Source organism: Papaver somniferum, chromosome 2, assembly GCF_003573695.1.
Source record: "Papaver somniferum cultivar HN1 chromosome 2, ASM357369v1, whole genome shotgun sequence".
NCBI lineage: Eukaryota > Viridiplantae > Streptophyta > Magnoliopsida > Ranunculales > Papaveraceae > Papaver > Papaver somniferum.
This window is the reverse complement of record NC_039359.1, coordinates 36,972,802-36,997,391: the sequence shown is the minus strand read 5'-3', so window position 1 is coordinate 36,997,391 and position 24,590 is coordinate 36,972,802. Positions and strand designations below refer to the sequence as shown.

Sequence of the window (24,590 nt, the reverse complement as noted above, 5' to 3'; positions counted from 1 at the left end):
ATTAAGATGCTCCGGCAACGGCATACCGTAAAGTGGATGTGCGCCGGATGTTTGCCCCATCCCTTCAACAGAAATAGGTGGCTTGTTAGCGACTGTTCTTCTTGCTATTTCACTTTGCCCGTACTATGCTTCTGTTCTTTGGTTCGCTTGAGATGGCTTTTGAGATATTCCTCTCGTGACTGTTGGTCGTGAGCTTGTTGGTACATCATTTGGTTTCTGCATGCCTTCGGCTTTTGTTATCATGCGGATACAGAAAAAACGACAAAATTTGCTACTTGGGTGCCTTCGTCAAAAGTAGCACTTAATGCTCTGACACGGAAGACGACTGAGCAGCTTTTTCAGAAAAATGACTGAAATGACGTCTGGAAAGACAGGTATTAAATTTCTTATGATACCCTTGGAAAAACAACAACCTTAAACGTTGAAAATAATTGAAAAAGGTGCCATATCTTTTTGAAAGATGGGGTATTAAATGCTTGAAAATATTTTTGCTTCCTTAAATCCTCGCCGAGATTCCTCAGTGCTCAGAGGTACTCAGATCTGAAGGATACTTTGTCGGAAAAGGTTTTTTCGTACAAAACAAAAGTTTTGACGTTTTGTTGGAGAAATTTTTGTATATATGTAAGATTGCGAGTCTTTAGAGGCTATGAACTCCAAGAACTTGCGAAAACAATGGATGAACAAATCACTAGAGAGTGAGATTCGTCGCTGTTGAACTCAGATCTCTTTGTTAAAGAAGATGCGTAAGTTGAAATAAATGACGGAATATAAAAACTCAAGCTTGTGAGCAAAACCTTCTAGCGTCAAACTGTGACTACTAATTTTTCCATAGTCTACGTAATGTAAACAGCTCAGAGGATCAGATACTATGTAGTAATGATACATCTGTTGAACTTATGATACTAAGTAATAAATGATATTTAAGATCACGATAATAACAAAGAATAATAATGTAGCGTAAATATTTTTAAGTTATCATGAGACACAAGATATAACGTGGTTCAACTTTTGTCTACGTCCACGGGGTAATGAGTGATTTGTTTGTATTAAGTTGTGGTGGTTACAAAGATCTTAAATGCTTCTCAAAGTAATAGAGAGAACTCATGTTGAAGTAAATACTTAAGTTCTAAACATTAAAGAGGAATAAGCTTAAGACTCGATCTTTTTCTCCTAGGTATTGAATGCCCTTGATTTGTTGGTGAGGTTTGGTATTTATAGCCCCTTCTGCTCCAGTTATATCTTTTCTATCCTTGGATCCATCATTCCCTGATATACCTTCAGTACAAATGGTACCTTTGTTCACCGCATGCTTTCTCCAGTCGGACTCTGCCACCTCAGCTGACCTACGTTCCCTCGGGAACTTCCCAGCCTTAGTACAGATTGTACCTTCGTTCACCGCTAACCTTTGCCAGTTATATTCCGCCACGTCATTTCTCTTTACGTGCTTTGGTTATGCGTGTAAATACGAGATTTGTGAATTTAATGCTGATTAGATGCGCCATCTAACTCTGTCCCTTCGCCATCTGCCCCTCCCTAGACTAGACTTTACTTTTCCCATCTTGACCGTCGAGGTATCCCTTATTGGGATGAGATAAAGTAGATCTGCAAAGGTATCCTATGCTACTCAGGTTTCTCTGTATAGCGAGGGTTACACAGTTATCTTGTATGCGACCACTAAGATCGTGACACGTGCTCCGCGGAATATTGGTACTCACAGTCTAGAAATAAATCTATTGAATTTTTTCATGCCAGAAGTAACTTCTCCTCCATAAGATCTTTCACGAGTGAATCTTATTTCATTAAAATCTCCTCCTATAACCCATGGATAACTCCAAAAGCATCTAACTTCCTCAATTTCTCTCCAAAATAACTTAACATCTTCAGTGTTAGAAGCACAAGGTGCATACACACCAGTAAACATCCATTCAAAAGAGTCAGAGATATTTTTACACGGGAGAGTAATTGGATATGCCCCAATCAAAAAATCCAAAACCTGAATTTTTGAAGAATTCCATAAGCATAGAATGCCTCCGGAACTTCCTTGTGATGGTGAATCTAACCATTTAACTAATTTATTATTCCAGCATTGTCATACTAAAAGGTCATTGCATAGTTGAAGTTTTGTCTTTAATGCTTGGTTTCCAGTCCCTAATCTTTTACCGACCTTTTCCCCCTTAAGGTTATTGATTCTGCCGGCCGACATCTCTATTATGTGAGACGAAGCTTTTGTTTTGCTCTGTTGTTGACTCAATGATTTGTGTTGCATGTACATGCACACTACACGTATGCATCATACTCTGTATTTGACAATAAATAAATAAAGTGTCTACCCGGTATGAACGTAATTTAGGGACTTCTAATTGTTCACGGAATTTAAATGAAATTAGAAATGAACCAACGTTAAATCTTGACTGATCAAAAAAAACAAAAAAGAATCTTCATTGTCCAACACAGTGCCACCATATCCCATAAAAACAATAAAAATAACAGTGCCACGGTATTTAGATAGACACATTCCCTCCTATTTGGCTTTCTAGTTTTTAAAAATGTCCGAAACGAACCGAATTCTTGCATAACATCCCCCAACGCAATTTTAAGCTCAAAATCAAAACCCTTATCCATTTTTTCGGTTAATCCATTGGAATTTGTTCATCAAACAGCAGTGGGATTGAAATGCTTGACGGATTTGGAATCATTTGACTAATAAAGCTTAATAAAGACCGAAGTGTTTAAATTAGGGATTCCGAACTAAAAAACGAATTTTTTACGAACTGAAATAATAATACATTTGAAATCATTTATTTATGAAAATAACATTCTTCTCATAAAAATAAAGATAAATATTTTAAAACTTTGTATCTTTCAAATTAGAGGAAGAAGAATCCCCTCACACTTTTATTTTCACACTATCTCACATTTTGGACCCTAATTTTTTTAACAAAATACAAATGGTATGGTAATTGAAGTTAATAATTTGGGAATATGTTGTGTTACAAATCTCTACATACACATAAAAAATGAACACATTCTGAAAAGTCTAACTCCATCATCTGCTACTTTGAAAAGCAATCGTCGAAAATTAGCGAACTTTCAACCGTTAAAATTAAGACTGATAGATAGTGAGGTTTAGTATTTCGGAACGCGCTCATTTTTTATGAGTATGTAAAGCTTTGTAAGAAGGCATATCCCAAAATATCAGCTTCAAATACGCTAGCATTTGAATTTTATCAAGAAAAATATCATCCACCGTGTAATATATTGTGAATTTAAAAGTGTGATGGAATCCTCACAATGAGCATAAACAATATATTAAATTTTAAATTTTCAATATATTTATGTTTTTCCAAAAATAATAGTTATAATTTGAAGGTAAATTGAAGAAAACCTATATATTTTTAAAATGTTGCTTAGATGGTGGTTAAACACCTTACACGATGAATTTAAGTTTCCGATATAACAAAGTATAAGTTTAAATGGAGTCCATCTATGTGCGCCCCTGCATAACCAAGGGTGTACATTCCTTCCATCATGATTGGCTCCTCTTTAACCCTTGAGAAACTATCCACAAACTGTTCGGTTGTTTAGTAGATGAAGTTCTTGATTCATATTCACTAAATTATAATCTGTTAGTATCTCCATTTAAAGAGGAGCCAATCATGATGGGAGGAATGTGCACCTGGGTTAAGCTAGGGTGCACATAAATGGACTCGTTTAAATGCAACAACGCCTTTAGCAGGAAAAGTAACGTTGTCAGACATGCTTACACGTGCTGATCACTACTTGAATTGTTTAATCGTACCAAATAACTTGTGCCTTTGCAACCAAATGGTGTTTATAGTATCCTGATACTACCATCCAACTACAATGCTTGGGGTCTTCCGAGGTGATCTCTATGCTAAGCTACCAGAAGAACTAGCATGGTGCAAAGCTAATTCTCATGTGTGATCCGCGTATCAGATTATTTATAAGAAGAAATACAAAAGAATCTCCTTGTCAAATGAAGTATGATTAAATATGCCAATTGTCGTTTGAGAATGCCAAATTCAGCTTTTCCTTATAGTATACTAGTATGACACGCATGCGCGATGCGCCTGCCGCTCTCCCTGCTCTTCCTAAATAAAAGTCGATCCACGAGCCATATAACAAACATTTTAGCAAAACCTTTATTGTCGATCACATAAAGTATAGGTGAACCTCATACCAAAATTTTTATTGTGCTGATTACATAGTTCCATTCATTTATTATAGCCAAGGTTTACAAAGGGCGGGAATGTATTCAGAGTGGACTTTATAAAATTGGGTAAAAAATGTACCTACTCAAAAGGACGTAGTATATGTATATACAAATTGGCAATACTTAATATAGAAGCAGAGACATCTTTCCACTGGACATGGTTAGTTCTGGTATCAACTGTTTTCATCGTAATATCACCTTTTACTTCCGAGATTGTGTCACACAGCTTCCATAACAATCTGCAGGTCTTGTACCACCTTCTTTCATCTTTTAGTCATGTTTCAGTTGTGCAATGCAGTAGCAACAAACCCATTTGCCTTTTGCATTGATATCAACTCACTGCTACTCTTCTCATTCAGCCTAGAAAGCTTATCGAGTTCACTGCTCACAACTTTCCAAGGTACTCAAAACTGAGCTATGATGCTGTTGTACTACCAGCTCAAATTTATAAGAAAAGAAGATAATGTGAGCATTAAGATTAAGATTAAAACTGAACATTTATTCGGAATTAGAATCTATAATGACTTAAATTGCACTGAATAAGAAGGCCAAATAATTTGCCAGCAAACATAGAATTAGTAAATAACTCACATGATCAAAACAAATGGGAAAACAAACAAATCATCACCACAGTTGTTATATCGATCGGTTGTACATTCCTACGGTCCCAAAACAGGTGTCAAGTGTTTTTAAATTTTTTTTTGCTAAGATTTAACAATTAACCCTCGATGGCAGTTCGAGTCATGGTCCATTAATAAATTAACGAAATCGTAATTATGCAGTTAGACAGTTTATGTTCGTAACGCACATCTCCAGTTAACGTTGCGTTCATAATTTAGCCATGCCAAAGGATCAGCGGACGATTTGAAATCCGAACAAAGTTAAAAGAAAACCGAAACACCGGTTGACATTTCTACTAATTGAAGCATGGATATATGCAATCACACAAAGGAGAAATTGAATGCTTACCTATTCGCTTTTGTGCTCCCAAAGGTTCTGGTGTCGGGCATGAACAAAAAACCTAAGTTAAAGGGCCGAAATTTTTTGGACTTTGACGTGGATGAGAACTGAAGCTTTACCCTGTAATGAATCCATCTATAAATCAAAACAAAAAGTAAACTAAATTAGTTAGGCCGAATCAAAAATGAATTCACAAACTAAAATTAAAGAAGAAATATTTTTCTAGGCATTTACGCAATTTACAAAGTCGCATTGAGAGTGCACCGAGAGTCAGAGTATCAGAGTCGAATTAGAGTTAACTTGAACATGATCTGAAACTGTTCAGGGAGTAAATATAAATAATTTTATAACATAGAACATAAGCAACCAATATTATTAATCATTCTACAGCAAAACACCCCCGGTAGGATATGATAAATGATGTCAGGCAGAAAAGTAACCATGACATCTGACATTTAAATAGTCATATTTGCTCAAATGTCATCTTATATATGCATGCAATGGGGGTATGTAACAAACAATACCGGCAAGTGTGTGCTAACAACAAACCCAGTGTTAATGGAGACTTCACAGCTCAATATTAAGCTACTTGCGATGCTCAACATCATCAGTAGCAAAATTGTCATTACCACAACCAAATTTTCACTATGAAACTATAACACTCATATGAATTTACTGTAAACTATACCATTCAGATGAAACTAAAGTGTCATTCATTCTTTAGTTGTTTCAAACTAAATGGGGATCCAAAGGTTTAGCACATTTTCAGTTACTATGCAATATTGCCAGGGGAAAGAAATTAAAGATGACCTAACCTCAAACTTCGCAGTTCCAAGTTGGAGCTTCTACTTTTCTTCTTTTAAGTACATAAATACATCAGGCTCTATGAGTTGAAAAAATTATATCTATTAATTCCAAGTACTGAAGGAAATAAATCCATTAAAAATGGCCCGAGCTGCACATCTTACATATTATCAAAAGCAATGTTGAGATAAAAGTTTTCTTCTGCACATATAAAAATTTTCTTCTGAAAGTTTCTTTTGATAGTGTAACCCTAGAAGTTGAATTGAAATTATACTATAAAAAGCAATCTTGTGCTAAAAATTGGCCCTAAACAAACCCTAGAATTTGAAATTACACAATTAAAAGAAACTTTTGGCGACAAATTGGCCCTAAACTAACCATATAATTTGAAATTAAACATTCAAAAGAAATTTTCAGCCACAAATTGGCCCTAGATCATGTCTGACACTTACTTGAGAAATTTCTTCAAAGTTTCGTCGTTGTTTCTTGTTCATCTGATCCCACCTTTTTCATGGATGATTGGCGAGAGATTCTTCGGGTTGATTTGTTTTTGTTTCAGTGAGGCGTTAGGTTAATTGAGAAGAACGGAGAAGATGAATAATATTTCTGAGGATACGATATCAGTTGCTCTCCTCTGAAGATAACAAAGAGAGAGATTCTAAAGATACGAAAAGAAAGAGAGGAAAGGTAAAAAAAAACCGAAGCGAAACGGAGACAGCGGGATTCGAACTCGGATTCATTATGTCTCTATTTTACAGATCTAACCTCTGTATATTTCATTTTGACATAAGTTTAAGAAGAAAACTCAAAACTTCGGAGGGGCATTTTTGCCATACGAAAAACTTCACCAAACAATTACCTCTTTTCTTTGTATTAGTAAGATTAGTAAGATATATATACGCTACAGTGTAATTTTAACGAGTTGCAAACTTATAATATAGATGTTATATCCTTATGCCTTCATGGATGGTAAAAGAAAAAAAAAAACCGATTCTTTTCTGACAGTAAGTCTAGTAAGGCTCGACCGAAAATTAAACTATGATATTCTTAAAGGAAAATGCTAAACTTGCTGATAGTTTTTCTCACCCATTCAGCCTTAGTTTTATGGGCTAGATTGGAGGGGCTAGATTAGCACTTAAGTGTTGCAATTCAAAAAAAAAGTGTGGCAAAAAAGTTAACACAACTTTTATCTCCTGCCAGTTGCTAGCATGTGAACTAGCATGCTAGATATTTTCGCTGAATGATTCAGCGCTGGGAAAACTACCTTTTAGCGGAATGGTTCAGCGCTGAGAGATTTATTTTTTGATCTGACGGTTGAGATTTAAAGCGCTAAACCATTTATCGTTGGGCGCTGAATGGTTCATCGCTGGGCTGACGTGGACTTCTAATCTAGCTGCTAGATTAGCACTCCCATAAGACTTAGGGTCGTGACTTCTAATCTAGCTGCTAGACTAGCACCCAATAAGACTAAGCCTTAGGGATGTCAATTCTCCCCACCCAAACCCATCTCTATGGGTATCCGTTCTTATTGGGTAGGGTTCTCTACGTACAAACGGGGATGAGGTCGGGTACGAGTAATCCCCGAAATTAGTTATGCGGGGATGGGGTGGGGACTGTCCCCACCCCATACCTGCCCCGTACCTTTCATATATAGAGTTCTGAATTTTATTAAAAAGTATTATCATAGATTCTATCTATTATTTTGTTCCATGTTCATAGAAATTTACGAACGATTCGATGCACACAAAGTATTTATGTGACTCACTCGTACAAATTATACTATAGATGATCGATCTTAAAATGTTAACTATATTTTCTTTTAGTCCACCTATATAATCAATCATATTGGATTATAACCAAGACTGAGAAGAAAAAAAAAGCTTTGTACTTGATAGTTTTATTGTCGATATGATTTCTTTTTGCATTTTTGGCTTTACTGTGGATATGCACGATAGCACTTTTATGGATTATGACGGAATTATAAATATTTTTTCGTAAACTATGGGTAACTCATAGGAAACCCGTCCCCTATCCTTGCCTCAATTCTTATGTTAACGGGTAGTGGATGGGTTTTGGTTTTAGGAACGGGGTAGGGGATGGGATTCAAGGTCCCCGGCCCATACCCACCTTGTTGCCATCCCTACACCCATTGATGAAAGAGATGAAAAAAGCTCATTTTTATTGCGCCCATCCCCGACGCTATAGGCGGCCTGGGTCCTATTGAATCCCCTCTCGTGATATTACCATAAGTTTTTTTATAAAATAATAAACTTGGGACCATCCTAATCCTATTATTTTAAATAGATATTACATAATCGATAATTTAATAATGTTGCATTTAAAGATACATTAGTAATATGTTATTTAAAGAATAATTCTTAATTTTTTTATTTTAAACAATTGTGGTTTCTACAAGCATTTACTAGTTTGATGAAACTTTTTAGATAATAAATTTTTGGAAATTGTAAAAACATTGATATTATATTACATATAAGAAAGAATGAAATACAATTTGATTTGAACTTCAAAAAAAAAAAAAAAAAACAATATTGAATTATATTCCGAAAACATTTGATACATACAAAAACTATTTTTTATTTTTCTAATGTAATTATTTTTTATATAATATTTGGGACCTATTAATGTTTAAGGAGAATTTTTGGAGTGTGTTATAATTTACACTGAGCAGGCCCTCTCTCAGCAGCTACCCCTGAAGAAGCGGAAGCCCTAGGAATTTGCCAAGGTGCTAAATGAGCATTAGAGAAATGATGAACCAATTTCAGTGTGGAAGGAGATTGCAAAAATCTCATTGATTACTTAAATGGGAACCCTCTCAAATTGAATGGCAGAATCAGACTTTGATAGATGAGCAAAATGTAACTTCAACAAATACAAAAAAAATTGGGTTTCTTTTATGTACCTGGACTTGCAAACCATGTGGCAGATACTTTGGCCAAGGAAGCAAAATCTTTTGTTAAGCTTATCAATTGGGACAATAGTCCACTTGCTTGTACTTTACCAAACTTGGAAGTAGATAAATCTTAATGTACGAGATAAAAACCTTAACTCTATATTAGAAAACTCTAGTATACAAGATGTAAGGGTTACTAACTCTCTAAATTAATTGTTTTGAAATGGACTTTAAATTACAAAAAGAAAAAAAGAAGGAGTATATTTTAGTATTTAGAGTTGGATAAAATTTTATTATTGAAAATATATATTAAAGAAGTTTTACTACACACTCGAGAAAACTGTCAGTGAGTCTAGCCCGCTCTTATTCTTGAAATATTATTACAAACGGTGGATCGACATAATCCCCCAAGATACTCTGACCGGGTCAACTACGTAAGGGCCATATAGGCCGACTTGAATATCTATACGGTGAATCACCCAATGCATCCAAAAATCGAAAAACAAATTAGTCAGTAGGTGGCACGTAACAACATGACCTAAGCAGATGGTTTAATGTGGTCTACAACCTCAGCCATCAGGATGTCCACCTTGTGACGGAAATGGATCTATAATATCAAATTTCCGTCAAGCATTTTTGTCCTTCCAGAGGAATATTGCTGAAATTATTCCGACTCATCTACTAGCAAGACAAAGTATTTGCTGAAACTATACCGACTCATCTACTGGCAGGACAAAGCATTCTCCCAAACTCCTAATCCATTTGGGCAAACTATTTAAATCCTAGATTTATGAATGGGGAAATGGAATATGCTAAAAGAATATAGGAGATTTTAGGAAATTGTATAGTGTGTCCATAAAACTAGATTCCTTATGGATTGAAATCCATGGAGAACCGAGCAGTATGGCTTATGGCAATTTTATGTCACGTTTCTGTATTTTCTGGATCGTAATCCTTTCCTTTCTTGCAAATCAATCATTTGATGGTTATGGAAGAGCGGACGTAATTCTCAAGGCTTTGCAGCAGCCAACAAGTCAGCTCCAGTCAAGCTAATGCTAAATGAACGAGTCTAACCAAATCGAAAGTGTTGGACAAATACAAAACAGATCCTCACATTTTGTTTGGGGCCACTTTAATGTGTACGTCGATGTTGGGTTGGTCCAGAAATCTCCGTCTATGCATCATTTGTGATGATAAATTATGAAACCTATTATAGGATTGGAAGGATTTGGTTTTGAGGGTTCTTATAAATTCAACTATCCTAAATATGGATGAGGGGAGATCTATTTTGTTATCAAAAACATAAAAATACCCTCTAAAAATCTAAATAATTATTAAACCTAAAATACTAAACCCTAAAACCGATCAACAGAAATAAAAAAAAAACAAAAAAAAAAAACTCGTCTTTCTTATCCTCTTATTCTTTTTTTCTTTTTTTTGTAATTTTAACAACGAATAATCATGGACTCTAAGCCAACAATAACTTTAATTGGGGAAGAATTGGAAACCCAATCTTTTTTTATTGATTTTGGTCCCATGAATAGGTTAGATTTGATTAAATTAGAGATTGAAAATTTAGTTTCAGAACTGAATACGGTTGGGAAACATTGATTTTTCGAACCGTGTAATTGATTTACGGTTTGATTTCCTCACCATATAATATTTATACGGTTAGGAAAATATGAACTCCCAACCGTAAGTTACTCTGAGTTTGTATACGGTTGGGAAAACATGAACCCCCAACCGTATACGGGAAGGAAATCTAACCGTAACATCAATTTTCAAAAAAAAAAAAAAAAACCGCAATCTTTGCTTTTGGTTTTCAAATATTAGTTAACTAATTAGTCTAATCTTATTACTAATCTTATCACTAATCTTACTTAACTTAATTTACCTAATCATTAACATTAATTAATCATTGGGATAAGGGGTTTTGGTACTGTTATTTGGTGACCCCATTTTTTATCATTTTGTGAGTCCTCAAAACCAAAATCTTGGAGCCCCTATAATAGGTTTTTAAATTAAACTCTCGAACATGAAAGTTGAAAGAAAGCGAGAAACGGCCGAGAGGTTGATCAAGACAGCAGCAAAGTCGGTGCATCTGATGTAATAAACAATGAAATTTGGGAACATTATCTATATGCCCCTAGAACTCTACCCTTTGCAAAATGCCCTTTTCAACTTAATATATACCCCCAGGCTTCTAAAATCCCATACCCGAATTAATACTTTACCAAATTATCCCTACTTTAATGGAGCAACCGTTCCCAAACCATTAATATCCGACATTTTCTTTTCTCTTCTTGTCTCTCTCCACCTCTCTCGAGACGAACTGTCAAAAAAACCAAAACCAGATCATTAAAAACTGAAGAAAATCGATCAAAATCATCAAATATGAAACCTAAAACGAACTTATTCTCTACTATTACAGCTTCATTTTACCACCACAAGACTCAGAATATCGAACTCTGTAAAGAAACCAGAAATTAGGGTTTGTGGTCGAAATCAGTTTGTTGTTTAACTGTAATTTTCGTGTTTAACAGGTAAACATCGATTAACTTGTTTCAATTAGTTTGTATTTCAGTTCATTTTGATTTTGTTAGGGTTTGCTGCTAGATTTGTATTAAAATTTTGTTTGATTTGTTTTTGTTTCAAGTCTTCCTTAACTGGTAGTGCTTAATTCATCGATTTAGCTTTTTGAAATTAAGTTATAGCTGAATTTTAAACTAAGAAATTCAACGATTCGAATTGATTTGTTCAGTTTTGTTGGTGTAGGTAGAGGATTGATTGGATCTGAAATTGAAGAGGAAACTGAATCAAGATTCGGTGATTTGGCGATCTGGGATCAGACCTTGTTTCAAATCTAAAGTCTTGTTTCAAATTGAATAAGATTTTGTGGTGAGGTATGATTTGAATAAAAATTTGTATTGACTTGATCTCTTCAAAAGTTAAAATGTCACTGGTTTAACTTATAAATTCATCTTCCATATCATTTCTCATTGGGGTTTTGCTAGGGTTTTAGCAGTAGTAGTTACAATGAAAGAAGTTGATGATTATAATAGAGAAGATTCATATAGATTGGTGTTAGACTTGTTACTGAGTACATTGATGTGGGTTGAGAATTACAACATGCCTCTGTTTTAGAAAAATGCAATCATGCTATGAAGTGTTACTTGTTTTTTTTTACTGAGTACATTATAAAGTTTATTACTGAGTACGTTATAAAGTTGTCTTACAAATACTTTGTTTTAATCATTCTCTAGATTGGTGTTAGACTTGTTTATTACCGAGTACATTGATGTGGGTTGAGAATTACAACATGCCTCTGTTTTAGAAAAATGCAATCATGCTATGAAGTGTTGCTTGTTTTTTATATTCTCTTTATTGATCTTCTTATAAATCTTCATAGAGTAATTACAACCATGTTCTGAAAAGCACTATTAAGTTGCCTTTATATGTGGACATTTATATGAACTAGAAATATTAACCAAAAGTGACCATCCGGAAAAATAAGACAAGCTACATAAAGTCTTAATTGAGACCCTTTTCGTCCAGGTTGACTCGTATAAATGCAGAAAACTTGTATACAGTTGATCCCATATATGGAGATAACTTGAGCTAGTTGCTCATATACATGGAGACAACTGGAGCTAGTAGCTGCCAATTCTATTTCTGGAAGCAACTTGTTCAAGTTGTCTTCAGATACTGTTGCAACTGGCATAAGTTGTCTCCAGTAGTGGAGGCAACTTGGACAAGTTGTTCCGAAATTTTGGAAGCAACTTGTACAACTTGGCTCCAAATTAAGGATCAACTAGCATAAGTTGTTTCAAAAATCTGGGAATAACTAACATAAGTTGCTTCCATTACTTGCTTGAAAAATGTTTGCTAGGTTTTTAATGAATTCTTTTCATCTGTAATTTGTTAAAAAGTGCAGAGAACTAGCGTATTCCGGACCGGATGATCTATTGCACATTGAGAAAAAGGTTATCCAAAATCTCTTGATGCAACTGATAAATGCGGAAAGCTTCAGAAAAAAAACAGATGTGAATCTGGTTGGATTGTAGCAGTAGTGACAAAGTAAAAACTGATGTATAATCTGTGATGTTTTAGGTGGAAGTGCTGGAACCTTTGATGGCTAGTCTTGAAAGATAGTGGATCATACATACCTCAAAGTGCTTTTCATACTGAGATGAGATGTTAGACCTGAGCACATGCCTGATGCTGACGTGAGTGCAACAGATTCAGTGGTCGAAAGCTACAAATTTAACATTTCCGATAATATTTCAGTGCAACAGATTCTCGTCTCTGAACTTTTCTTAGCTTATAACTTTTATTATTGGTTTTCCTAGAAAAGAACCAACTTTTTAAGGCAAATCGAATAATTGTGAATATTTATGTGGATATCACCAAAGGGATTTCATTGATGTAGTATGCATTATAGACGAATCTTCGATTCTAATATTAATAAAAAAAGATTAGAGCATTTTGTTTCAATAATCAAATTATAATACTAACTATATTAGTGGAAGCGACGAGTATAAGTTGTTCCTATATCAGTGAAAGCAACTAGGATAAGTTGTTCCGAAATTTCAAACCCAGGTAGTGGAAGCTACTTGGATACGTTCCCAACTTTGAACTTTGGAACCCAGGAACCCTGTAGTATCTCATTTCAGAATCAACTTTTACAAGGTGGCTCCAATCTGGGATCAACTAGCATAAGTTTTTTTCCAAAATATGGATCAACTAGCACATCCAAATCCAACTAGAACAAGTTCTTAAGAACTTGTTGACAAGCATACCTGCAAAAAACACAAGTAGAGTCTGGAGCAGAAATATGAAAACAGTTTTACTTTTACAAAAACAACAAAATTTTTAGAACATTTGCAAGTTGAACAAAAAAGAAGTTCACAAAATAAACACTTGCAAAACAAGTTCACAAAACATAAAACAAGTTCAGAAAAGTAAAACAAATTCGCATAAACTGGAAAATGGAAAACTTCATAGGAATATAAGCCTGTAGAAGTTTGAAGCCCTTGGCTTCCTTCGAAATATTGGTGCATGATGAGCCAATGGGGCATTCAGGCATTAAACGATTGAGAAGTGTAAGTCTACAACACCTCCTCTTTTTGCGAACTTCCAATTACATCATTTTCCTTTGAAAAAGCATTCAACAGTAAACGTTTCTCTTGAACAACCATTTTAGCCTGCAAAAAACCTCAACAATTAAAAACGAAAACATAAACTCTCAATCGACGAATGAAGTAGGCAAAGCAAAAGCTACAAAACTGGTGGCAATTAGTCAGCTACACAACTCGAGATCAAAAACATAATGAATCTGAATCAAAAACACTATTAATCAAGTTGATTCTAGTTAAACTTCGGCAGGAACACAATTAACTCGGGGTATACGCCCCCTCGTGGGAAGTATAGTTAAAGCAACTAGCGAAAGTTGTTTCCAAATATGGAGGCAACTAGCAGTAGTTGTATCCAAATATGAAGGAAACTAGCACAAGTTGTCTTCAAAAAGAAAAAAAACCATTGCACCGTAAATTAATCATTAGCTAGAGATAAATATGTACATATAATTTGAAGAAAAAAAAAAGGATGTCACTAGTGTTAGACATCCATCGCCTCCAAAATGCATCTTGTTGAGACAAGTGCACATTTAAGCAGATACAAAGCTGGGCAAAAACAACCAGAAGTACCCCTCAAGATAGCACAAAATTTTCCTAAAATTTCACTTGTCTATGCTAGCAATTGTATCTGAAACCTTTGCGTCATTTGATTTTCATACCATTACAGACAATAATCTTGTTTGAAAGATCAAATTTGTAACATATTTTTGTGTAGAAATATATCCGCACATTTATATGAGTGGATCATTAACTACTAACTTACAGACACCAGCAACATGCTTCGGTGGAGAGACAAATTTATAACACCAGTAACAAAATGTCCATCACCCCCATTTTTTGAAGAATCTGAACTTAAGAAAACAACAAGATTACTAACTAGTAACTACATAGCAGACATATCAAGAACCGCAAATGTATCAATTCAACATAACTAGCCATCCCTCACCTTCCTAGTTTTGATAGAAATCTTTCTCACTGATGGTTGTCTCCGAATCTAAGGAAACTAGATCAAGTTGTCTTCAAAAGTGAAGGCAACTAGCACAAAGTTGTCTCCGAATCCGAGTCAACTAGCACAAGTTGTCTTCAAGAGTGAAAACAACTATCCCAAGTTGTCTCCAAATCTAGAAGCAACTAGCTCAAGTTGTCTCCAAATATAGCGGCAAATAGCACAAGTTGTCTACAACAAAAATCTATATAGGGACAAGTTGCTAAAAAACTGAAGCCAACTAGCCCAAGTTGTCTCCAAATTTAGAACCAACTTCTTCAAGTTGTCTCCAAATATGGAAATAACTAGCACAAGTTGTCTCCAACAAAAAGTATAAACAAAATGAGTGAATCTAGTGTGATTCGAACACACATCTTCTGATGGGGGAGTCAGTCATGTTACCATTACACCAAAGATTCGTCTTGAGATCTTTTAAGAACATAAACAAGACAAAAATATGCTTAACAAGAAAAGACTCGTGGTCTTTTAGCAATATAAACAAGACAAAAACATTTGTAACAAGAAAAGAAAAAAAAATCAGGTTCAGTCTATAATAGCAATATAAATTTCATATTTTAAGGATCAACAACCTAACCAGAAATCCATAAATTAACATAAAGGGAGAATCAATATAATTCAAATACCACCACACTGATCTTAATTCTGGGACATATCAGTCGAATCATTCAAAAGGTCTTTAAAACCATCAACATGGTGTATACTACCAAGGTTATTCACAAGCACAGAAACATGATATACATCTGGCTTTTTTTAGCACAACTGATTCAGGAGGTGATAGTTCGGACATATGCAAATACTTCTTGTTCAAACTTTACAGCCTGAAAGGTAAAACAAAATTTGTTCAACTTACCTGCACTTTAGATGCAAGAGATCATTTCTACAATGAGGTAACTCGGAGCTTTCATGATCTGCAATCGCCAGTACAAAACTGATTAATCCACACATAGATCCAAGTGCCAACAGAACAACATCACATATAATTTGAATTTTATAAAAATCATGGCAGATGGAATTTTCCATTGTTACATACTAAAGCATCCCAGCATAACAATAGTAGTAAAAACCAACACAATCCTTATCAAAGATGATAAGAATGGCATACACATTAACTACCTACAAGCATACGAAAGAGAATCCAAAACCTAAATTCAATTCAAATCCAACATATACAAGTTATTTCCAGAAAAAGGAAGCAACTAGCACAAATTGTCCCCACCAGTGGAAACAACTTGGTCAAGTTGTTTCCAAAGTTGGAGGCAACTTGATGAGGTGGTTTCCAAAAATCTGAAGCTTAGATAGTGAAAGTAGCGAAAAGGAAAAGGAACGAGAACAACTAAAAATCCAGCAAGATACACTAACTGAATGGCATTTTAATTTCGGCTTCTAGATAGTGGAAGTATGGAAAAGGAATGAGAACAACTTCAAAACCTATGAACTAACAGATTTTAAACAAAGAAGATACTGAAATGTTGTTACTTAACTACTGAAATTATCTTTCCATGTAGCAAACGCTGATGAACCAAACAAAAGAACAAACCCAGAACGAATATTCAGCAAATTTAACTCTTCATTATCGCTTGTTCACATTCTGATTAGTTTAAGTAAGACCAACGTACAAGAATTTTAAGGTAAGTCAAGTACCAGTTTCCAAAATACCAATTTAGATCTATATGAATCAGCAGTATACAACAAATCAAAATCAATGATAATTCGATGATGTCAAGTAAATTAAAAAAAAAACATCTTATGGAAACAACCAGTGTGTTCAGATAAATATACACAGTACTTGACGAAAAGTAAGTAATAGTGTAATTTAACTACTAGTTAACAATGTTTAAGAAATCAATGATTTAATCAAAACCTCCACTAACGGTTCTTTCTATTCTGACTATGCAAGCAACCAAATGCATTGTTGATTAGCACCATGTACACTTCTTTATTTTATGATTTAATCAAAACCTCCACTAATGGTTATTTCTATTCTGAGTATGCAAGCAACTAAATGAATTGTTGATTAGCATCATGTACACTTCTTTATTTTACAAGTTTAACTAGTTAATTATCTACTGAAACGTATTATAAATATATCAAGGTTGAGTTGGTGGACATATATACCTGTTCTGTTTGCTCCTCGACCCCGTCTGAAATAATCTATAAACAGTCCCGTAACTATATTTTGATCCCCATCATCTCTAAAAAATATACTAGTTTCCTTTCCATGTGACCACCACCTGTTTCGACACCAGGTCTAGCTACAGCAACACCTTTCTCCTTCTACAACAGCACCAGCAGTGACTTTAGATAGTTATCACCAGTCTTTGCTTTTGAATCCTTCGAATTCTTCTGCTAAGCATGTTAAATTCCATGGCCTAACTAACCTCAAAAACCGGCTTACAAGGTTGCCCAAGGCTTATATACTTTATAAATCTCGGGATTTAGGCGATGTGGGACTATACTTAACACAACCAATCTCGAATACGAAATTACCAGAAAATGTAACTTAAAATCAGATCTCTCGATCTACTGAAACTGAATTCGATATCTAAAATCAGCGACAAACCAAGAAGATGATGATTATGATGCTACACTGTTGATGGTTTTTGAATCTGAAAACGATTTCTGATGAAGATCTGTTTCACTCTTTCATTCCTAAAGATGTGAAATGTTATCGACAGTGGTGGCGGTGGAGATGGTGATGGTGGTGTCGGAGATGTTGTGATGTTGGTAGTGGTTGCGACGGCGGAAAAATGATGCTGATGGTGGTAGTGGGGATGGGTGAAAGTGGATGAGAGAAAAGTAGAGAAGGAGAATTTCTGATCTCAAATGAAAAATGAAATAATTTTGTTCTTTGAAATTTAACGGATATTAATGAAATTATTAAAAAAAATTGTTTCCTTCTAGAAGGGAAGGGGAATGGATAAGGGTATTTACGAAGGATCCATGAATAATAGGTGTGTTTATAACATTCCCACATTAAATTTCTTATAACAAGAGGCCTTCTAGTGAGTCCTGGACAGAGATATCCAAAATCAATGATGAAAGCAACGTGCCAACGTCTTTGTTTATCAACATTTCATTTCATGTGAGTATATACTAAATGACGTAGACCATATGCTTATCACCTACCTTAAGTTCTCTTTTTATTTGCTTCAAATTTTAATTTCAAATAAAGCTGAAAAGACAAAATCACAAAATCTGTTGACAGTTGATAACTGAAACAGTTAGATTTTTTTGCAAGGATTGAAACAGTTCGTTACTATTTAGGTAAGTATTTGAGTTTTCTTGACCGGGGTAGGTCCGCAGCGTCTCTTTTATGTATTGATTCAAAGTAGTTATGGACGGACCGCCTCAACAAACCGCTTCCGCACACAAGGGTGGCCCCATCCCTAGAGATTTATAGGGTGCAGATTCTGGAGAGAGGTCATGTAAGAGGGCGGTTTATTTAACGGTTTTTAGGCGGTCTGTTAATAATATATTCTAATATTTTAGCACAGAACTGCCACTTGGTAAAAGGAATGATGCTCTGATGAGTCAAAAATATTAACTGTCGCTTAAGTTTGGCCATTAACTGATGCTCATACATAGCTTAGACTGGAATGGTGTTTTCTGGATCTGGCGCCACAACTGTGTCTGGTTTAATTAAGTCTTGTTCAAAAAAAAATGAAGAAGGTATATCAATCAATAAATTCATAATTTTTCCATTATTACTGAAACTGAAAGTAAGGTGAATGAATTACATTTAACTAGTTGAGTTTCAAATTCCTACTCAAAACTCTCTTTTATTAATAAAAGCCTATTGCTTAATTTATTGTAAATCTATCGCTACAAGAATTTCCAAGTTTAAAATGCCTTGGTTGGCTTTGCGGAGTCGACGTTCCATCATCCATGTCGCCCATATCCTGTTTAATGTTTTCCGCTTAACGTATGACTAAGTGCTCTCATTTTATGAGATTGCCCTGAAATCAGTCCAGCCGTGGAAGGATTTTGTGATAAAACGATCTCATAGCCATCATAAAATGATTCCATTCCTTCAGCTACTATTTGCCATACTAAACCACCTCCTATGGTTCCTCCACTTCGCGCAAAGTTATAAATGCTATTGTAAACTGCGTTCATGTACACGTTTCTTGCGCTTAGCGTGTATCCTGGATTTTTACTCGATTTGCCAAATTCGGAAAAAACCAATGGCTTTCTTAGTATCGTCCTTGAATCTGTCCAATGACTCGACATCCACTTCTGCACAAAGCCTAATTGTGCATAGTCGTTTTGGCCGGATAACCTGCGGATTTGGATTGCAGCAAAGAAAAGGTTAATATTTGTTTTACCATATAGTAACAATGGTTCCTAGTTTTACCAGTTGTAGGGGTTTTTAGCCCGCAACTATTAGAGCTTACATATGAAACTCACCAAATATCAGGATATGCATGTATGGTAGCAAAGTCGATCTCTTTGATAAGATTGTTCGAAATGAAATCTGTTCCAACTTGGTAACCAGGATTATTTTGCTTCTTCTCTGGCATTGTATCTCCATAGAATCCTTCCATTCCGATCTCGAGCAAGTGTTTGTTGTCGATAGATTTTGTATATGTAGCCATCTCTTGAACCCATCCCGGTACTGTTTTGCCGGATGTATCAGATTGGCAACGAGGTTCGTTCATGAGCTCCCATGCCATAATAGTTGGGTCATCCTTATAAGCGACTTTAGTTATGGTGTTAAACCGTGTTAAAACTTTCTGTAGACAAAGAAATTTCATACGTTAATAATACGTCTACAAATATTATGTGTATATTAATTATTTGTGAACTCCCACGTTTGAAAACATATATGCATGGGCATGCTTTACCTTGACATGGTTCTTATAGTAGTCCTTCAAAACAGGATTTGTATAGAAATCATCATCGCTAGAAATCTGTACACCAGCACTTTTAGCCCACTGCGCATACTGACACTACAAGAAAAGGGGTCTATTGCCACACTATTTTGCTACACATCAATAAATAATGTGGAAATAGAGAGGTTTTAGCCTCACTGCATTATAAAGTCATATGTTTTGCCACCTTTAAGAATAGACGAGGCAAATGATAAGTTGTTGCCTCGTATTGTTTGACGATGTCGCAATAGTTCAAGTTTTTTCCACATAGGTGTTGCAACAACTATAAAAATACGGAAAAATATAATTATTATAAACTCCCCTTTTCCGTCATATACGTGAAGCTAAAATTATTTATTAAATTCTTTTTCTTTTTATTTTCGAGAAAACCAAATTTACCTTTGTAATATTCGCTTGATTTCCCTCTATAATGGAGTTTTGTGAAAAACTAATTTCCATATTATTCGCCCACACCCCCAAACTTTTCGCATCTTCTCGATTAATTTTTTTTCAGTTTTCCATCTCTCAAAAACAAAATCTCTCGAAACCCTATAAACTACTCCATTTTCTCAACATCTCTCTGAAATCTTCATCACCTTCTTGGCTTGTTCTCAGTTAAACAAAATCTCGTCACTCTGAAAGCCTTAATTTACTATTTCTCACTTAGCATTGCTATCTCTCCATGGAGATCTACATAACACCTCCGGTTGATATGGGGGTTTTTGTTTTCGACACTCTGTAGAGACTTACAGCAGGTTAATTTCTCACCTCTCTCTGAAATTTCAATTTCAAGATGGTTCTTAATTTTAATTTGGGTTTTATGTTGATTTTTTTAGGGCTTCTTTCCGATGATGCAATTTGAAGAAGAGTAGGTTTCAAATCCCTATTTTATTCTTATAGGGTTTTCTTTATTCTGTTTTGGTGTGGTTTACTGATCATCCACTGAGTAGATTTCTGTTTCCGTAATCATCATGATCATGTTTAGTTCGAAAGGGGATTTCAATTTTCATAATTATCATGATGAGCTCCAGAAATTATTGCAAGATAATTCGGTATCACTTTTTTTCTGTAGCGTTCTTGAGAATTGTTTTTTCTATTATGGTTTTGTATCTTGTTCCACATCCCATTGAGAATATGTTGTACTCTGGTTATGTTTTAAGCAATGGTTAGAAAGTTTCAGAAACTTCGTTTGACTTGGTTGTGTTTAGATGAATCAATTTAAATTTCTTTTGGTTGTGCTAAGTTTGATATTTTATGGTGTATGCATGTTAGTGTAGCACTAAAATCATATTTTGATTCTGTCGGGAGATTTCTCCGATTTATGAAAAGATTGAGAGTAAATTGTTTACGTTGTATGATAGCTTTGTCATCCATGTATGAATCTTGTCATTAGCTAGTGGTAACACAAATCTAGTGCCTTGTTTGCATTCCTGAGATATTTGTTTCTTATAAGAATAGTGTTTTATACGGTGAATACTGGTTGCACCTTTTATTACTATATGATTCAGAACTAGCTTTAAATGCAATTCACGGTACTTTAAGTTGTCTTTACAATCACTTTTTAGTTTGGAACTTTGAAGTTATTCAAGGTTTAGTATTTGATCTTAGGGTTGATATTGTTATCAGATTTGATTGCTAAACTGATAAACTATTAATCTCTTAAGATTAATAGGTGTTTAATCTTAATTTTTCAGTGGGTACATGGCTGGAGGTTATGCATTGAGATTTATGGAGTAGTTGTATTAGAAATTTGCAATGTAAGTATATAATATGGGTTAGGGTTTATCTATCGTCGCCTTCAAAATAATACGGTGGCAATATAAATGAATACACATCATCTCCGCTAACAAATGCTATACTAACAACAAATGGTTGTATGTAGTCTGTATATATATTTGATTTGTTATTTCAGGGTGATTCATAGATTCAGTCATTGAGTACGAAACACGGATTCCTTAAGCTATTCTGACATAGATGATTGAGATATTGGCATCAGTAACCACAAATCATTCGCCAAGATTGTTGTCATGGCCTTTAAAGGATGCTTTGTTGATCACGAAAACTGTAAGAATTTATACTAGATAATAAGCTTTCTTATTACTTTAAGTTGTAATATAATTATGGATCAGAAAAATAAATAATAAATGTTGGAAAGGAAATGCATTTGACCCCATAAAGTAAATGTCTTGGCTCCGTTCCTGCTAAATATCACTTCTTGATCATCCAACTGACAGTGATGTGTTTGTTAAAGCCCATGTGATTAAATACAGTAGAAAAGTTTATGAACATTTTACTCTTAGGAGATCAGATCCTTTAACCTAAAAGTTTTATGATACATGTAGGTCCAAATGAGGGAACCATCTGGGTTGGATGAGGATGGTAACCTACAACCTATCAGTGATGAAATCTTTGTAAACGTAGTATCTACATGCTCCAGTTCTGATAGAAACGAAAATTTTAAAAGACAAACGAAAGAGCGAGAGGAAGGTTATGTTAGGCGGATGAGGGAACGAAATGGGAAACAACCTTGCGTACATGGGCAGTAACTATTGCACCTTAGCAGCAACCTTACAGACCTTTGGAGCAGCCTTACAGATAGGAGGAATAACTCGTTAGACCTGAGGAGCAGCTGTAGAGATCGCAAACTGATCGTATCTCTTTCTTGATCTTGAATTCATAGTATCCGAACAATCTCTTAACTAACACGTTAAAATTATCGGTATGTTAGTATGATGTTTATCTGCATGTTTGTATGATATTTCTCATACAACTCAAGCTTCCATTAGACTTGATGATATTCTGCCATCTCTTGATTTCTTTTTCCTTGGTGGTGTTTGTTTTTTTGCTTAGCAGAAACGGGGCAGTGGAATAGACAGCTGGGATGGATTTAGCATGGATTATGTCTAGTTTGAAGTATAAAGTTTCTTTACTTCTAATTAATGTTAAAGGTCAAAAATTGTGTAAATTAATCTGTTTATTTTTTCTTATGGTAAAGTTTGATTTACCACCCTACTTTGTAACATACATTTTTTCTTAATTATATATTTTGATTTCTTTGTTTCAATTTTTAGTTAAAAATACTTCCGTAGAAATTTGTTTACTGTGTACAAATTGTACATGATTACAGTAATCCCTAAACACGTTTTTGCGGCAGGCAAGTGTTTTTTTGATGCACTCATGCGGTGTGGCGAAAATGTTTTAAAAGAAATATAATTAAAAAATTTAAAAATAATTTTCTTTTTACCTCACGTTATTGCCGCACCAGTTTGATGTGGCAACAGATTTTTCAAATAAATAAATAGTAAAAACAATAATAATTAAATAAAAATTACTTTTTTGCCGCATATTATTGCCTCACTATTTGGCGTGGCAAAAAAACCAGCTATTGCTACAATGTATTTAAGGCGTGGCAATAATTTCTTGCCACCCAGGCTGTTGCCACAGGCTTGGCAAAAAAATTTTATGTGGCAATAGGTTTTTGCTACATGAAACATGGGTTCTTGCCACAGAAGTGAGGTGTTGCAATATACCCCTTTTCTTGTAGTGTGAGGTCTTCCTCCATAGTCATTGTAATTGTTAACGAGACTCATAATTAAACGAATTCCATATTTGCGTGCTTCCGCAATGACGAAATCAAGTGCCTGAAAGACACGTTCATCGTACACACCAGGTGATATTTGGAGATTAAGAGCTTGATTGCTACCGTCACTAAAAGCCCATGTTCAACATACGGTTAAGCCAGCGGCAGAAGCATCACGAAACACGTTTGAAATTTCGTATCGTTCAGTTGGTTCAGCAGCTACGTGCATCATCCAATATGAATTGAAACCATTAAACAGAAACGGAGACCCATTGAGCAAAAACTGAGTATCTTTTGTTGTAACAAAACCAGAAATGTGATGACCACGATGACTAGGGACTATTCTAGCAGCTTCAGAAACTTGGCAAATTACAAGAATGAAGAAGAAGAAAAAGAATACGGTTCCTTCTGAAAAACTAGAAAACTTAGGCATCTTTTCCTTGTTTATGTTAAAAGAAGCAAGAACTGATATGTTGAATGGTGTGGGGTTTAGGGGTTTTTATAGCAAATGGTGAGAGCTTGAGCTGAGAGAGACATAGATAGAGAGAGAGACAGGAAGAGAGAGATAGAGAGAGATGTAAGATCTTTCGGCGTCAGAATTATCTGCTGAATTTTTGGTAGAAATGGAAACTAAGAAAAGGTAGGCGATTCGGTTATTGATTGCATGCATAAATTCAGTTGGAGAAGAAGAAAGTAACACTAACAAGGAAGATGAATGGAAGGAGGACGTAAACTAGCTAAGGAGGTTGGTAATAAAAGTTAGTTACATTTTGGTTAAGGCAAAAAGGTGAGGAGATCAAAGATATTACATTCTGGGCCATCACCTGTCCACGAGACGTTTCGTCACACCATGTAGGCGCCTAATCTGAATCTTTTTATGGATTCAGTTTATGTAGAAAAGGATACTCTTACAAAGAGACATATAAGTGAGAATAAAATGCGCATGCAACTGCATACTAGACTAACTTTTCATGCAACGGTGTATAAAAGGGAAGAAAGTAATTAAAAATTGAAAATGGTAAACGATCAGATGGAAGATGCGTGATATTTTCCTTTTTTCATCCTCGAATACATCTGTTGAACTTCCAT

The 24,590-nt window shown here is 34.9% G+C and overlaps 3 long non-coding RNA genes and 1 pseudogene across 3 annotated transcripts; 1 reads left to right on the top strand and 3 right to left on the bottom strand.

Moving 5' to 3' along the window:
- Window positions 1-4,155: 4,155 nt before the first annotated feature.
- LOC113347385 lies at window positions 4,156-6,652 on the bottom strand. Its single transcript, XR_003358943.1, has 3 exons — window positions 6,451-6,652; window positions 5,204-5,329; window positions 4,156-4,665 (listed from the first exon to the last, which is right to left on the bottom strand). It is a non-coding gene; the product is annotated as an uncharacterized LOC113347385 (long non-coding RNA).
- A 4,467-nt stretch (window positions 6,653-11,119) lies between these two features.
- Window positions 11,120-13,333, top strand: LOC113347383. The gene is made up of 4 exons (XR_003358941.1): window positions 11,120-11,452; window positions 11,685-11,812; window positions 12,844-12,892; window positions 13,020-13,333. It is a non-coding gene; the product is annotated as an uncharacterized LOC113347383 (long non-coding RNA).
- Window positions 13,334-13,779: 446 nt separating this feature from the next.
- Window positions 13,780-17,977, bottom strand: LOC113347384. The gene is made up of 3 exons (XR_003358942.1): window positions 17,166-17,977; window positions 15,901-15,958; window positions 13,780-14,113 (listed from the first exon to the last, which is right to left on the bottom strand). It is a non-coding gene; the product is annotated as an uncharacterized LOC113347384 (long non-coding RNA).
- Window positions 17,978-18,953: 976 nt separating this feature from the next.
- Window positions 18,954-23,934, bottom strand: LOC113350849 (annotated as a pseudogene).
- Between the last annotated feature and the right edge of the window lie 656 nt (window positions 23,935-24,590).